A 16,356-nucleotide genomic window follows, 5' to 3' on the forward strand; every position below is an offset into this window, starting at 1 on the left:
AGCAGTCATATAAGAGGTGCAGATCGCTAAACTCTTCAGTGGTAAACTTATCTGTACTTCTTCGCATTACTGTCAATGTACAACACTGCCGGAAAAACAGAACGGACCAGTATTGGTGCAAGCTAGAGGGACATTACTGTTTTCAACAGTAAGTACCGTGAGTGAATCGCAGAAGTTAGTTTCCAACTACGACATACTGCAGATACTCTCTATATTTGAACTGCCGTGCAAATATTTTCTATGGGATACAGATACAGAGGTAACTGGGGTAAGAAATCACACGAAATACAGTTACTCTGTAACGTGACATCGGAGACCAAGGGTCCCCTCTACCAAGGTACTCATAAAATATCTCTGAATATCCTTAGAAATTTTGTTAGCTAAATGACTATACATATCGAAATATTTGCTCTAACTTTCGTCATTGCGTTATTTAAGTGTTAAGAAAGTTGTAGAGGTTTCTTAAAGCAACTAAGCACGTTACTCACGGATAGAACAGTACAGAATATGTAAACTGAAACGTTAATAGCGGATGATTAACTGAGTACGTGAACATTGTACTGTCTTTGCACTTCGAACCAGTTTTTCGCTGTTCAAGTTCGTACAAAATTAATTCCGTAACCGTAGCGGCACGTTTCCACCTGTGGAGTCCCGGCGCCGACCGAACGGACGAGTTTGCGCAGTACAAGTTCCGTTACGCATCGATTCCCAGCGGCAGAGCCATCTGTCAGCGAAAGAATAAAGAACAGGTCGAGATAAGAATCTCTTTAGCCCGTGTTTTTAGCGACTGAAAGATATGACATAGCTGTCTTTGAATTCATGTAGGTTCTAGTCTCTGAGTATATAAACGAAATAACTGAATATAGCATATACAAGGGTATGCGGCGAACGCGAAATAGCAAAGTCGTGCATTCGGCTTTCGGCTGGGAGCTGTGGCGTGCTCCTGTAATCCAGCTACTTGGAAGCCAGGTGTTGTGGATGGTCTGAGACCGGGAGCCCTGGTGCTCAGTTTCCCATGTCGATCCAGCGTCCGCACTAAGCCTGCCATCAATATGGTAGCCCTAGAGGAATCTAGGGTCACCAGGTTGGCTAAGGAGGGGCGTATCGGGCCAGGGGGGAAACCCAGCAGCCAAAAGTCCCCATGGTGGACAGTAGTGGGACAGCGCTGGTGAGTGGGAGCTGGGTGACAGCCCGGCCAATAAGGCGAGACCTGCACCTATTTTTCCTATTAATAAATATTTAAATGTCAAGACTAAACTTTTCTGTCTTTTGCCCCCACACCTACACTTTGTTATTAGAAGTGGGCAATGCGGTATTATGCTGTCATCTTCCTCAGCTATGAGCATTGCAGACCAGCCATTCAATTATATATCACACTAGAATAGCGCCCACTACTTCGCTCACGTAGACTCTATGGTATGCACTTTTTTATTTTTCTTTACTCGAATTTTTATGTTGCTCACCTTGTAATCTTTTCACACTAATTAAGCCCATAGAAGCATGGTATTTTTCCGAATATACTTTTGATCAAACAGCAGTTCTGGTAGCTGAAGTCCAAGGTTTCTCTTAACAACGCCTTTTGCTTTCTCTTGGTGATATTTCCATAGACACTTTCTTCCCCTACTACACATTTCTTTATATCCAACCTAGCGGTGAAATGCCAACTTTCATACATTTAGCTTTAACATTTTTTTAATATAACAAAATATTTTCTTAAAAATTTTCGTCCCCGTTTCACTCTCTTAGGGGTTGAATTTCCAGAAGCAGTGAAATAAGCATTTATTTATTTCAGACAGAGAAGCCAAATAGAAATTTTCGTAGATTCAGCTTTCAATATGCTTTCATAATGAAATAGTATCATAAAACTTTTCCCCTATTTCTCTCAAAAGAATCACCGACACACGCATCTTTAGCTTCTAACCGAGAAGTCAAATACCACTTTTCATTGACATAGCTTTACAAATGCTTTAGGACTTCTTTAATAATGATTTATTTTCAAAAAAACTTTCACTTAGTGGTTGAGTCTCCAAAGAAGCTGAATGACATATTTTTCAATTTATAACTGAGAAACAAAATACCAATTTCCTAGTTCTAGCTTCTAAAAAGGCTTAATAGCGACATTTTTCAAAAAGCCTTCCATCCTCTATTTCATCTCCTTAGGAGTGGAATTTCGAACAATCCCTTATTAGACGATCTATATAGTACAAGATACAATCCTCCCCAAATTTTAAGTTTCTATCCTTATTGGTTTTGGGTTGGTTGATAATAAGTCAGTGAATCAATCTGGCCCTGTTCCCCCTCCCTCACCGCTCCTTAGGGGCTTAATTTCCAAAAACAGTTAAACATGTATTTTTCCATTTCCAACCGAGAAGCCAAATATCAATGTTGAAAGATTTAGTTTAAAAACATTTACACAATGAAATATTTTCATAAAACATTTCACCCCCTGTTTCACCCCCTTAGGAGTAGAATTTCAGAAACAGAGAAATGCGTATTTTTTTTTCTAACAGAGAAGTCAAATACAACTTCTCATAAACAGGTTCAAAAACGCTTGTATAATGAAATATTTCCTCAAAAACTTTCATCCCGTATTTGACCCCCATAGGGAATGAACTTCCAAAAACAGTGAAATACGTATTTTGTAATGTACAACCGAGAAGCCAATTGAAAATTTTCATAGATTTAGCATTAAAAATGATTTCGTAATGAAATGATCGATAAAACATTCCATCCCTTTTTTACCCCCTTAGGGATTGAATTTTCAAAAACAACCGAGAAGTGAGATACTAATTTTCATAGCTGTAGCTTTAAAAATACTTTATCGGTTCTTTCATAGTGATTTACTTTCAGAAAAACTTTCACCCACTATTTCATCCCCATGGGGATAAAATTTCCAAAAATCCTAAGCACGTATTTCTTTATTTCTAACCGAGAAACCAAATACCGATTTTCGTTGGTCTACTTTCAAAACTGCATTAATAGTGACATATTTTCAAAAAGCCTTGCATTCCATAATTCGCCCCCTTAGGAGTGGAATTTTGAAAAACTGGTTTTTAAACAAAGCCGACAGCATAAGATCAACCCCCTGTCCTAATTTCAAGTTTTTATCCTTAGTCGTTTGGGCTGGACGATGATGAATCATTTAGTCAGCCAGGAAAAAAATTGTGGTAAGGTCTTATGGGACCAAATTGCTAAGGTCATCGGCCCCTAAGTTTACAGACTACTTAATCGAACTTAAACTAACTTACACGAAGGACGACACACACACACACACACACACACACACACACACACACAAACACACGCACGCACCATATTGTGGAATGGCTTGCACCAATTCCCCGTGCGACTCGCCGCGAGCTTGTTCAGGGTGTATTTCCAGCAAGGCTAACGCCTCCTCTTAAAGCCCTGGTGTAGACACTGTGCGTTGACGACCGTATACGTCAGACCCGCGCATCTGTAACACAAAATGAATACACTGGGTTTCGAAGTAGGCCTTTAATGTATATGTGCATGTTCCATTACGAGAACGAGCCAATAGAAAACGTACCTCAAGTGAACCCATCTCTCGTAGGGACCTGTGCATTGTAGTAAATGTGCGTGCGTGTGGCAAACGACGATTCAGAAACCGCCGAACGTACAACCGTTGGGCAGAGTAGCATTTCCATCCGCATCCTCGTAAGCATAGTACACGTCTGCTCTTTTTTGCCAAGAATAGCGCTCCAATTCCTGTCCGCTCCACGCAGTAACAAACACAAGTGTGTCCGCGTTCGATGACAAACTGTCGCAGGGCGAACCAGACTCCGCAGCGTGTACAGGTGCTGCCCTCTGTTCATCACCTATCAAACAGGCATCTGCGCAGCCTAAAGCAACTAAGAGGCGGAAAACTGGTACTGTTGTCCCGCCTGGAATATCCGCGACTATGTCGAATACAGCGTTTGCAAATAAAGATCATAAAACTCCCTCCCGACGTCTCTTTTACCTTGATGCCACAAGTACAATGAAATCATTACTCTTACAGTAAATTTACAAGTAATAAAAACTGGTTGATCACTAACTTCTGCGCTTTTATGTAACCAAAGCAATTGCACTTGATCCAATACAGCTTACATGTACAAACATAAAAATATATATAATTATTTTTTTTATTTTGTATTATTTAGAACGTTCTTCGTCATGATCAAAGACAAGAGTTTCCTGTTAATACTGATAAACATGAAAGTTGTTTGTGAAGAACAAGAACATGTTTTTTTACATGATGAATCACGTAAAACGTACACCACAACTATTGCGGAAATGGAAAGTGCTATGATGTGTTGTTTTCATAGATTGGATTGGTAGTTAGGGGCTCGTGTTCTTAGCCAATCGACATATTGTAATAATAACTAGCAAGTGTATTTTTTGCACAAAGATACACTTTTTAAATGGAACAATGCCTACTGTCATTAACAAATTAAAAGTAGGATAAATCAGAATGTCAGTGGTGTTTGCTGCAGGATTCTAGTGAGAGTCGTTTACGAGATATCGCATTTTGAAGAGTTCACACACCGACAGTTGTACAACGCCTGTGCCAGCGCACAAGTGAATACACTAGTTATGTGGATTATGAATAGTAACGAGACAATTGACTATCACAGGTTGTGTTCCAAATGACGACCGGCAGCTGCAATGCACGCTTCCAGTCTTGTACGGAACAACCGTTGCACACGTGCTAGTATTTCAGCGGAGATGTCCGAGCAGGCTGCAGTAATACGTCGTCGCATATCGTCGGGTGTAGTTGGCATGTCTTTGTAGACAGCGTCTTTCAGCTCTCCCCACAGAAAAACGTTCACAGGCGTCAAATCCTGGGAACGGGCCGGCCAATATACGTACACGTCCTCTGCCTCCAATTCAACTATTTGGAAACAGTTTGTGGAGAGCTGCTGTAGTACTTCGTGCACTGTGGGCTGGACAACCATCATGTTGGTTTCATAGGTTCCTCCTTGTCTGCAGAGGAACGTCTCGTGACATAAGTGGAAACTGGTCTGTTAGGAGGCTGCAATACTTGTGTGCTTTCAGCGTTCCGTCTGTGGAAAACGGGCCTGATGGTTCAGTATCCCACACCACATGTTTACACTCCATGGGCGCTGACGTTCTACCTGACGGGGATTCTGAATTACCAATGTGTAGGACACTTGCTTGACTCACGCCACTTCGCCGTGTGATTGCGCGGGAGCTGACGTGCGGATCATCTGCAGCAGCAGCAAGAATATTAATTTCGCCCTCTACTGTCGTCAATTGTTTCCTTCCGTTACGTTGTCTAGGCGTTTCACTACCACTTTCACTTAACTGGTTGAATAGGTTGATAAATAACTGCCGGGATGGTTGACGTCTATTGGGCTATCTTGTCACATACGCCTTATAAGAAGGAACTGCATTCTTTCTGCAGTCTCCATACACCACGAGCATGTCGGCTTTTTCCACTCACTACCTACTGCTTGGACTGTCACACACTAACTATCAAGTTGCAATGCACTCGAGGAACACACAGAGTCACTTTAAGCAAACATAACAACAACGTACCTAGCAACTAATCCGGTTGAATAGCACAAAGAAGTGTCGGTGCAGAAAATTTTCTAAACACGATATCTCGTAAAAGACTCGTACTAGAATCTTGCAACGAAAACCACTGATATTCTAATTTACCCTACTTTTAGTTTGTTCATGTCAATAGGCATTGTTCCACTTAAAAAGGTGAATGTTTGCACAAAAATACGCTTTCTAAGTATTCTTACAATCTATTTATTGGCTACGACTACGAGCCGCTGACTACCAATCCATTCTGTGAAAACCGCACATCAATAGCATTTTCCATTTCCGCAGTATTTGCGGTGCGAATTTTGGATGATTCACCCTGTACAAGCTCGACGAATGCTGAAGATATGACTGATATTTTTTGTTTTGTTTTGAGATCTCTTTTTCATTTTACATTTTTGTTGAACAAATTGCGTTTTCTAGCGCTGTGTGATAAATCTGTATTGTTTTTCTTCTTTTACTACAACATCTATTTGACGTTACATGTCAACAGTTTTAGAATGAAATCTCAATTCAACATTCACAATTTAATTTTGCTATAAATACTGTTTATTTTTAACTAGCAATCAGGTGGACAACTATGTAGAACAAAAATGTTCGGAAGGTTATCCGGCGCTTTATAAATCCTCAATCAGTTTCTGGAAGGATCACCGTTTCCGATATTTAGGGGAATCTAATAAGATAATGATCGCATGTGAAAAGAAAGCTATCGTTATGAGGTAACCAAACGCACAGGTAACGAACGCAGTTACGATCTTAACTGACCAAACCTACAAGGATTAATACCGTAGTCTACGCTTACTTATGATAGTCTACAGAAGCCTGTCATAGTTTTAAAATTATAGAGCTACCCAATGTCGTTGATCTCCATCCCGCACATTCATCCTCCCCTCCTCTTTCTCCAGCCACTTCCTCGTCCCTGCGTTCACATGTTACTGATCAGTTCCCCATGAAAGCTGTGACCAACACCAAATGTGGATGTTTCTGGATTAATATTTCCACATAAATCATACTTTCGTTAAATTCACAAACACGGTGCAGTTCATACATTTCTTCTACAGATCACTGTACAGTGCACTGCCTAATCTCAAAGAGCAGACCACACCCTCTTGCCAACGGCAGAACACCCCCCCCCCCCCCCCCACCAGCGGTGCCCACGCGATAGTTTGTAGGGTGGGGCTAAACCAGGCGTATAAACAATTTTTAATATTTTGGAAGACGAATGGCGACTTTTAAGTAGCCATAAAAAGTTCCAGATCCGACCCTATTAAAAACCTGCGTAATACCGAATTTTAAATCATTTTTTGAAAGAAAAACATCTGGCTGAACTATATTATTTCTTTTGCCTCAGAGCTAGGGGGCAGGGAGGGGGTATGGGCGCCGTTGGTCTAGCTGGACTGCCAAATGACGAAAAGGTGGAAAGGAATCCGTTAAAGTTATCTTTCAAGGTACTTCATTCCAGACGACGACGAGACGGCTGACCCGAAGTGTTGCAGACAACTGAAACAAGCTCTCAAAGAACCCGAGAACTGTGCAACAACAACACTTCCGCACTAACGCTTAATAAAGAAAGTACGATCGTATAGGGTACCAAACGAAATTTTTGACACAGCATGTTATCTTGGACGGAGACTTAGGGGACGCTACGTCAGTAGTGTGCGGCAAGATGGTGGTTTGGATCGGACGGGATTGCGGAGGCGATCAAGACGATCATTCACGAGAAGCAGGGAATCCGGGGTCGAGTCAAGGTCCAGCACAAATTTTCACTTGTCGCTAGTAAAATTATTTCTGTGCCTAATTGCAGGCAAGTTAGAAACTGTCTGAAAGAATAGACACACCACAAATATATAAATATTAATTTCATCAGCAATATAGGTCAGGAAGTGTACATTCATGTTTAATATTAATTGCTGACCTCAAATAGGTTTCGCAGATGTTAGCGTTATCTTTAATGAAGTACTATCGTATAAAAGCTGCACAAATATTCAGTCAGATACGAGAGGGGACCCAAAAGTAATGAGAATTAGTTTCACTACTTCCAAATCCTCCCGCTAGGTGTCTTCACTACACACCATTTTGTATCACTTTCCCTAGCTGCACTGATGTGGAAACATTACTGTGGCCAGTGTGACAGTTTTTGTAAGCGCTGCGTCACGTGTTCTCCAGCTTTTCAATGGCAGTCATTTAATACCAGTATGCTAACATCAGGTGCTATTTCCCGTTGCGTAAATCTGCAGCAGAAACTGTTGCAGAGCTTCGGAGGGCTGATGCGGAGGAAGCTTTGAGCCAGGCAGGGGTTTTCGAGTGATTTTCTCATTTTAAAAGTGGTCAGATGTCGACTGGAGACGAATCACGACCCGAGCGACCCTCGACTCCCAGAAAAGACGAAAACATCAAAACATGCGAGATGCAATCTTGTTTGATCGTCACAGAACAGTCGATGAATTGATGAAAATGACTAGAATATCCTAGAATTCATGCCAACGAATTCTGACTGAAGATGGTACGTGTTGCAGCAAAATTGGTTCCGCGTGTGATTTCCGACGACCAGAGAGAATCATTTGCGCGTGTGCATGGAATGGAAAGAACAGTCAGAAACTAATCCGTATTTTGACACAAAAGTCATCACGGGTGACGAATCGTGGTGTTACGGATATGACCCAGAAACCAAGCTACAATGCAGCCAGTGGAAGACTCCTTCATCACCAAGACCAAAGAAAGCAAAGCAGCTAAGGTCTCACGTGAAAACAAGGTTGGTTCTTTTTTTTTTTTTTTTTTTTTTTTGACATCAGTGGGATCGTACACCATGAGTTTGTTCCCCAGGGTACCACAGATAACCAGTATTACTGTCTTTAAGTGCTGAAAGGGTTACATGAAGTAGTGAGAAAAAAATCTACTCGATTGTGGCAATCTGGAGATTGGATTTTGCACCGCGACAACGAAAAAAATGGTTCAAGTGGCTCTGAGCACTATGGGACTTAACATCTGTGGTCATCAGTCCCCTAGAACTTAGAACTACTTAAGCCTAACTAACCTAAGGACATCACACACATCAATCCCCGAGGCAGGATTCGAACCTGCGACCGTAGCGGTCACACGGTTCCAGACTGAAGCGCCTAGAACCGCACTGCCGCACCGGACGGCCCGCGACAACGCTTCTAGCGCACAGAGCATTGAGTGTGAGGCAGTTTTTTGCCAAAAACCAAATGCCAAAGGTTTCTAACATACCCTTCTCACCGCACCTGGTCCCCTGTGACTCTTATATTCCCAAGAATGAAAGGAAACCTGAAAGGGAAGCGTTCTCAACACGAAAAAGAAGAGAAAAGAAGTCGCCAGAGGCACTAAACAGCATAAATTCAGACGAGTTTAAAAACTGTTCCGCCAATGGAAAAAAACGTTGAAACAAGTGTATTATGTCTGATAAACACTCTTTTGAACGTGTGTAAGCCTTGAAAATGTTCCGTCAAGTACAAGATTTTACTAAAAAATACTCGTTATTTTGGGCCGCCCTCTTGTTGATGCGATTTTAAAGTGATGCAAAGATTAGCATCTTGCTTTAAGTGTTCATAAATGTAAAACTGTACACTTTTAATAACGAAGGAACGTAGAATCCTATGACTACAATAGCAGTGAGTAACAATGAGGATGAGTGGACCCACACAAATCCTTGTGCGTAATAATTTGTAGAGGAATGAAACGGAATGATGACAGTGGCTCTGTCGTAGGCTAACCAGATGCCAGAGTTTGGTTTATTGATAGGATACGGGAAAAATGCAATCAGTCTACAAACGAGATTGCTTACAAAATACATGGACGTCGCATCCTAGAATACTGCTAAATAGGACTAACCAGGGATAACGAACGTATACAAAGAACTGCAGCGTGAATGATCACACGATTATGGGAGAGCTGAAAACCTGAACTACAGTCCTTGGACGATACATGGTAAATATCCTGCGAAGGCCGACTTATAGTTTGACAAAAATCAGCTTTATGTGAGGAACCTAAGAATATCCTACAGCGGCCTACTACAGTTCGGTAAATTTGCTACAATACATAAATGACATACTAAATTGTAAGATAACCAGTACTATTGGTAGCAAGGAACATAAATGAATGTGTAAGAGAGAAAGTGGGAGCCGAAGACTTCTTTCTGTGTGTGTTTGGTTGTTTCTTTCGCACATAATTAGAACCGCACATCATTCAGTGTTAATCCATTGTGTATTTAATGTCCTTATAGTAAGTTTATAGGTAATAAAAATTAGATAATCGGTATCTTCTGCACTTTTAAGTAATCAAAGCAATTACTTTTGATGCAAACACAGTTTACATGCACAAATAATTATTGTTACAATACTAACCAGTCTTGATCGCAAGGATTTATTAAAACCAAAAATTCACATGTCTGATGGTAACTGGTTTCGGTTCCGCCATCATCTCTTCTCATTACCTGATGAGATATGGTCTGAAGATGATTTGTGATAGAGTCAAAACCGATTACAATCTGGCGTGTTATTTTAGTTTTTAATAAATCCTTCGCTGGCCGGGGTGGCCGAGCGGTTCTAGGCGCTACAGTCTGGAACCGCGTGGCCATTACGGTTGAAACGTCCCCTTAGAACAAGTATACATGACTGTGCTTAAACTGACACACAATATTTTTAGCGCAACGCACGCAATCTGACTTTCAAAAATCCCTACAACAGCCCTGACTAACATTAAACTATACCTTTCACAAATCACTAAATCACTTACCTCACAAAAATCTTCGTTACTCGAACTACTGCAATACAGCGAGCGCCACTACTGTCAGCTAAATAAAAGATTCAAACTACTGAAGGCACTAACTACTGATAGGCACAGTTAGCAAAAAAAAGATTTTGATAGAGAACATACAATGTATTTACCTTAATAGTGTTCAAAAGTCATAATATATAGCAGTTCTTGACATCCAGTCTTACAAATTTACTGTCTCTGATGGACACACGTCCAGATCATCCGCACTCAAAACTCCGCCATCTCTCTCCCCACATCCACCACTGCTGGCGGCTCACCTCCAACTGCCCAACGCTACGCACGGTTAACATCCAGCTGCCCAACACTACAATGGCAGACAACAATGCAAACCAGCCACAGACTGCACACGGCACAGCCAGCGATTTTCATACAGAGCGCTACGTGGCGTTACCAATAAAAAAACCTAAACAGCCTACTTACATAGCCCCCATGCTCCCCACAAAAAATTTTACAAATTGTTTTGGGCAGTGGCCAATAATGATACGATAAAAATTTTCATAATTACAATATCAAATGCACACACTTATTGATACAATGTTGGTCAAAAACTAAAATTTTTCGCAGTCCATAAAGACAGTCCTGATCATCCATCATAGTAAAACTGCAGTGTTTTTCTCAAAGTCTGAGCAGTAAAAGAAAATGCACACAGAAGTAGTGGATTTCCATGCAGTCTTGAAGAAGTAGTGTTGTCCTTACAACGGAAAGACAGTGCTGATTTTTGACAGGCAGATAGGTAATGGTCCACAACAGAGCAAACCCACCACAGAGTCAGTCGAAGTTTTGAAGAATACTGTAGTCCTGGTAGAGATTGTGGTATTGGTGGGCCACCAGAGGTGCAGACCTACTGCAGTCCTTGTAGAAATAATGGTACTGGTGAGTTAGCAAAGGTGTAGACCCACTGTAGTCCTTGTAGAAATAATGGTATTGGTGAGTCAGCAAAGGTGTAGACCCACTGTAGTCCTTGTAGAAATAATGGTATTGGTGGGTCATCAAAGATGCAGACCCACTGCAGTCCTTGTAGAGATGGCCAGCAGCCATCTGTTGCAACTGTGCAGGTGCACAATCACCACTGAAGAGTCTTGCGGACAATATAGCAAGTCCATAAACCACCACTTGTGCACTCACAAAGTTTTTGGAATTGTCCTTAGAACCAGCAATGCTGTTATCCAGTCACTTGCTGAATTATTAACATGCGTGCAAACATTAACTGTCCCTACTTCTCACATATTGTTCATATACTATGACCAAGAGAAACGTGTGCAGTGAAATGTAACTTACAAGTTACTTAATTTGATGAACTGGTGTCAATTACAATTTTATAACATAAGAATACAATAACAAAGGTACAAAATACATCATTAAAGAACATAACAATACAGATAACATTTGTAGTAATACAGACTTTACAAAAGAATAGAAATAAACATATACATCAGTGTTACAGGAATTATGAAATAAGTAAATATATAAAATAATGAGAATAGTTTTTGAAACATTAATTTCGCACATGAGCATTGAAACAGAACAGAATTAATAATGTCTAAACATCTTTACAAAGTAAATAACATATTATCAGAAAAATTCTACAACATATCTCTTATTAGATAAACACATAAAGACAGGAAAAACACAAATAAACAAGGGTACACAGACACATAGCAGAATAACACAAGAGAAAAGTGCAGGGTTTGTTTTCAGTGTAACATTTGGTACTGCAGTCCAACCCAAATCTTCATTCCATAGATCTTTCGTCTTATTTCAACATTTTTTTCCACCAAAAAAATCCTATCCAAGCATGATTTCTGTATTTATATGTTCACATATTTCTTACCTCATTATTTATTTTCCATTATCTTACCTCATCATTCATTTCCAAGAAAATCCTACCTAAACCTGTTGCCTCTAAACCCTACTTTTTTGCTAATATCCTCTTTCAAAATACTTTTATGGCCAAACCATTTTCTTATAGCTTCTCAATGCATTTCTTCCAATTCATCACAACTCATTCTGTTATATATCCTACCCTTTCTTAAGCTAACTTAAACCTACTGAGCTCAGATGCATAAACTAAGGGACGAGGCAATGCAGCAGCACAAAAGAATTAAGACAAACAGAAATGACAAAAAATGCAAATTGGCAAAGCAAGCAGCAATAAATAAAAATTAGCAGAGCAATTGCAACATTACAACTAATATGAGCCAATGCGCAGCAACAAGAAAAATAAATCAGTAGTAAAACTGGCTTAACAGAGTAATACAAAGTGAAATTTAGTAGCACTATGCCTGGCAAGCAGCAGCAGCAAATGCAATAACTTATACTTAAACATGACAAAGCTCAAGCAGAAAAAAATAGTGCACTAAAGACAACAATGCAGATAAGGGAAATGTCTGTTCACATCTTAATATCTATGTCATTAAAGTGGTGCACCACAAGAAGTTATTCTACCAATAAAATTACCAAGTAGTTCAAAAGAAAATTCCATATGCAATTCCTGTGAAGGGAAATGTCTTTTTGTGCTCCTTCGTTTTTTTGAAGTAGATCATAAAGTTATTATTTACTGGAGCTGTAGGCATAAAATATTTATATTAGTACATCTATAAAATTTTATTTTGACCAATGCTGCAGTGGAGCTAGATACTAGATATTAAACAAAATGAGCAATCTCTCAACTACAAAGACAATAGATATAAAATGTTTCTCATCATTTCATTAGGCATTTTAGTAAATATCATAAATTATGAGCTCCACATTGTAATCATATGTTTTCAAGTTTGAGCGTGTCGTATTTGCGATGCTTTCTACAAAGAAATGTCAATAGCGAGGATAATGGCCTCCTTTTTTCTCCACCTGTGCCTCTGAAAGGCACACACTAATGGCTTTTTTCCAGGTGACTGTTGCGCAGCTGGGTGCCCTCGACGCATTACGTGAAGGTGGTCACTTAACTTTCTTACCGAAATATTTACGACACCAGTTTGCACTACAGTGACAGTCTCATATAAAATTTCACAGGTCGACAATTTGCGTTACAAATGTGTAGAAACAAAATCCTTTAAATATAATAGTGTCCAAAAAATTTTTGTCGGCATTGTGATACATTCACGCATTTACACACATTTCATAACTCTTTAAAGTATGATTCTTGGTTTCCATCATCCTTTTTCACAAGTCAAGAGTCCCTAACCACTACTCCTTATTCCTTACCTTATTACACATATACACATTCATCAACACGTCTTCAATATTTCATCATAATAAATACATAGCATAATCAGATTCGTCATATAGCATCATCTCATTGATCATAAACATACCTCAAAAGCATAATACACATCATCGTCGTAATAATAACATCATAACAGATCAATCACATCTCAAAATCGTCGTAGCTTTCTGAATATTTTAAAACCTAAAAAAAAATTCTCTGCTCATTTCGATAGTGTCATCTACCTCAATCGTACTTTAAATATCATGATCCCATACCAAATACACCATTCAAAGCTCTCATAATATCACAGTGGTTCTGAAAAAATATGAACAGTTCACAAACTACAGACAAAATACAATTTCGTAAGTGTGAAGTTATTCAACGGTGTAATTACGTAAACATCTGTCACTGATGTAGTAAAATAAATGTTTGTCTCTCGCAGTTAAATGATCAGATAGCTGTGTAATTCTGTGTTAGAGAAACATGGTACCGATGTGTAAAGTTGTATAAGCAAATACCATATTAGCTAGGGCTTCTTGTGCTTGCCAAACACATGGTACACAAAGTAAGCATGTACCCCCCCCCTGAGGATTAATGTAATTATACCCTCAGATGTTACAGATTACCGCAATGGAATGAAATGTATCACGGAAAACTTTCTTTGTAATTCAAAAATCTTGAAAAATAAATGGTTTAAGTACAAAATTAATCACTCAAATGCGTGTCCTGTAGCGCTAAATGTGCGTCTTGCTGTAAGATAATTCTGTGGAAGTGTCGTAGTTATCGACCTCTGTAAGCAAAGTTCTGCTGAAGTCTATGTACTTACCTCATCATAAACGAAAGTGAAATGCTTTGCGTATAGATATCATAGTTATTAAGTACCTTACTGTGATCAAGAAAGTACTATAATGTAACGTATTGTTGTGCTACGGAAAAGGCTGTCTCATTGTAGCTATACCACAAAAGTTACTACTAAAACATGTTTTACTTTCCAGAATAATACAAAAAAAAAATGTCCAGATATAAAACAGATACAGCGCAAATGCAATAATGTAAATTGTGTCACATATTAGTAGCGTCGTGATATAATCATATAGCTGTCAAATAAACGAATCACTGTGTCATCTGGTATCTCTCAGAAAGCACTTTAAATCCATAATGTATTTTCAAGTAAACCAAAATGTTGCAGTAAAATCTCATCAGCAGTACTGTTATATGTTCTAAGTATGTAAGCCTGATAGTCGTTACGTAACCGTGCAACTAACAAGCAAGAATGTACAAATAACAACACTTTGTCGTCTGTTCACTATAACAATGCATTCATAATTTCTGTTTAAATAAGTTCTCTTGGTTCTTGACTGGATATTTAACTTCAAACATTGTTGCACGTTAACAGATTCTAAGTCTGACAAAGGATACTAGTAATGTAAAGTGAAAAATTTTATAGCAAAGACTAAGTTAAAAAGCAGATTATCTTTCAATAAACGGTTTTACATGTGAAATGTGGTGCAAGTCTTTACTCTTACTACTATGCAGAGCTCCAGCTTCAACGGAATCATCATGTGGTATATGTCAGTAAAGAATACTGGAATTTTTCTCAAGGTTAGCATCTATGTTATTTTTCTCTGAGCCAGCCGGCGCACGTGGCTGCCTGCGGTGCGAGTCATTGTCTGTCTCTTTGTTGGCGCGCGTCATTATTAGGATTAGGAGACCTAACTTCTACAAATTCACCTTGTCGAGAGGGCCCAACCCTGTTTGAATCCCAGCTGCGCAACACTACAATGGCAGGCAACAGAGCAAACCAGCCACAGACTGCACACAGCACAGCCAGTGATTTTCATACAGAGCGCTACGTGGCGTTACCAATAAAAAACCTAAACAGCCTACTTACACGGTCGCAGGTTCGAATCCTGCCTCGGGCATGGATGTGTGTGATGTCCTTAGGTTAGTTAGGATTAAATAGTTCTAAGTTGTAGGGGACTGATAACCTCAGAAGTTAAGTCCCATAGTGCTCAGAGCCATTTGAACCAATAAATCGTACATGAATTGTTCATGATCAGAGACAAGAGTTTCTTGTTATCATTGATTAACGAGAAAGTTGTTTACAAATAAAAAAATTATGTTTTATGTAAGTTCAGCGAAGTATTGCAGCGATATTTGACAAATACATTTTTGTTTTGAGATTTTTTTATTTTAGGTTTTGGTTGAGAAATTTGAGTTTTCTAGCGCTACATGATAAATCGGTAATGTTTTCATTGTTTTTACTACAACATACCTCTGCTCACGTTATAAATCGCCAATTTTCGAATAAAATCTGAATTTAAAAAATGGTTGAAATAGCTCTGAGCAGTATGGGACTTAACTTCTGAGGTCATCAGTCCCCTAGAACTTAGAACTACTTAAACCTAACTAACCTAAGGACATCACACACATCCATCCCCGAGGCAGGATTCGAACCTGCGACCGTAGTGGTCGTGCGGTTCCAGACTGGTGCGCCTAGAACCGCTTGGCCACACGGGCCGGCCCTGAATTAAACACTGAAAATTTATTTTTAAGTTACACAGGAGAATCTGTAGAAGAAAAATGTTCTGTAGGTTACCTAGCCCTTTATAAGCCGTCACTCAGTTTCTAGTCGGTGCATCGCCTCCGGTTTTTAGTGGAATCTAGTAAGACACCGATCGCGTGCGTAAAGAAAGTGATCGTTACGAGGTAACGCCAGGTACAGATCAACACCCCTAATGGGTAGGTAATCTGGGTACGACCTTAAATGACCAAAGGTACTG

Source organism: Schistocerca serialis, chromosome 5 (genome assembly GCF_023864345.2).
Source record: "Schistocerca serialis cubense isolate TAMUIC-IGC-003099 chromosome 5, iqSchSeri2.2, whole genome shotgun sequence".
Classification (NCBI taxonomy): Eukaryota; Metazoa; Arthropoda; class Insecta; order Orthoptera; family Acrididae; genus Schistocerca; species Schistocerca serialis.